Source organism: Echinops telfairi, unplaced genomic scaffold (genome assembly GCF_000313985.2).
Source record: "Echinops telfairi isolate 266 unplaced genomic scaffold, ASM31398v2 ScPeMD7_31;HRSCAF=116, whole genome shotgun sequence".
Classification (NCBI taxonomy): domain Eukaryota; kingdom Metazoa; phylum Chordata; class Mammalia; order Afrosoricida; family Tenrecidae; genus Echinops; species Echinops telfairi.
Genome location: NW_022103928.1, coordinates 28,062,822 through 28,064,815, shown reverse-complemented (window position 1 = coordinate 28,064,815; position 1,994 = coordinate 28,062,822). Strand labels below are relative to the sequence as shown.

The window sequence follows — 1,994 nt, the reverse complement described above, 5'->3', positions numbered from 1 at the left end:
AACAGCTGACTCATTTCTTAGTGGCAATAAGGTTCCTCTTCTCTGCTCGCTTCTCTCTTATGAATTAAAAGTTTCCCCACTCCAGGGAAACTCCCCTCCTTACACTAGATTGACCAAAGCCGTGACCTGAGATATGGGTATTGCCTACCAACTGATGCCCTTACAACGGATTTGTGGGTCACATCATGGGGACTGAAGTTGAGTAAATCATGACATTATTGCCAAACCACTGGAAATCCTGGCCCTGTCGAGTGGCACATATTTTGTGGGAGACACACTTCAATCCATGACAGCTTTCATGTGGGAGACCTGAGTTGGACTTCTTGCTAATCAGTGGATTGTTGCTATGAAACTGAACAGATTTCAGCAGAGACTATAAGCTAAGGTGAGGAAGAAAAGTCTGGTGATCTAGGATGCCCAAAGTCAGCCAGTGACAACACTATGGGTCACCATGGTCCAATCTCTAAACAATTCGGGGATATCACAGGGTCAGGCAGTATGCGTTTTGTTGTACACGAGGTCTCCAGTTCCGCAGTCAACCCCTCATTGCATAATTGGGAAACAATCTAAGAGAGAGGCAGGGACCACTTGGCAGCTGCTGCCTCAGCCACCACTTCTGACAGCTACAAAGACCTCTCTCTCCCAAACTACCTATCACCATGGTCCACCAATTTCCAGCTTTCACCCCCAAACAGGAGAAGGAGCTCTCAGACATCACCAAGTGTGTTGTTGCAAATAGAAAGGGGATCCTGGCCGCAGATGCGTCTGTAGACACTGGGAAACTTCCTGGAGAAGATCAAGATGGAGAAACACCAGCGATTCTGAGAAATCTTCAGCCAGAGTATCAGGGATGTGAGCTTTTTCCATGAGACCCTCTACCAGAAGGACAACCAGGGAAAGTTGTTCCAAACCATCCTCAAGGAAAAGGGGATTGTGGTGGGAATCAAGCTAGACCAAGTTGCTGCTCCTCGTAAAGGAACAAAGGAACCACCATTCCAGGGCTTGATGGCCTCTCAGAGTGCTGTGCCCAGTACATAAACGAGGGGAATGACTTTGGGAAGCAGTGTGCTATGTTGAAGGTCACTGATCAGTGTCCGTCCAGCCTCACTATCCAGGAGAACACTCTGCCAGCGTCTGTCAACAGGATGAGTGGCTACCCATTGTGGAACCAGAGGTCATTCCTGATGGAGACCATGACCTGGAACCCTGCCAGTGTGCTAGTGAGAAGGCCCTGGCTGTGGTCTACAAGGCCTTGAATGACCATCGTGTTTACCTGCAGGCACACTTCTTAAGCCCAACCTGGTGACTGCTGGGCATGCCTGCACCAGGAAGTATTCTCCAGAAGAAGTGGGTATGGCCACCGCCACAGCTCTCCACGGTGCTATTCCTGCAGCTCTTCCTGGATCCACTTCTTGTCCGGTGGCATAAGAAAAAGGATGCCATGCTCAGCCACAATGCCATGAACCTTTGCCCTCTACCAAAGCCCTGGAAACTAAGCTTCTCTTATGGGCCAGCCCCGCAGGCCAGTGCACTTGCTGCTTGGAATGGCAAGGCTGCCAACAAGAAGGCAACCCAGAAGGCCTGTATGCAGTGGGCGCTGGCTCATAGCCAGGCAGCCAAGGGCAGTATGGTTACACAGGCTCCTCTGGTCCTGCAGCCACCCAGTTGCTCTTCACTGCCTCCTATGCTTATTAGGCACTGGGGCCAGTCAGCATGGTACTACTATCTCTTCTAGGTGTCTAGGAGGAGGGCTGGAAAGGATTCTTTCCACAGACCCTGGAAATGAGACAAAATAAGATAAGCACTATTAGAAACACAGTTGCATATTCTTTCCTTGAAAACTTTTTATTTAAAAAAACAAACAACCTTTTTATTTAACTTCTTATTGGGAGGAGGGTTATTAAAATAATTTCATTGGGGGCGCTTACAACTCTTATCACAATCCATACATCCATACATTGTATCCAGCACATTTGTGCATATGTTGCCCTCTT

General features: G+C 48.6%; 1 pseudogene; it reads left to right on the top strand.

Moving 5' to 3' along the window:
- The first annotated feature begins 659 nt into the window (after positions 1-659).
- LOC101640262 lies at positions 660-1,695 on the top strand (annotated as a pseudogene).
- Positions 1,696-1,994: the final 299 nt, after the last annotated feature.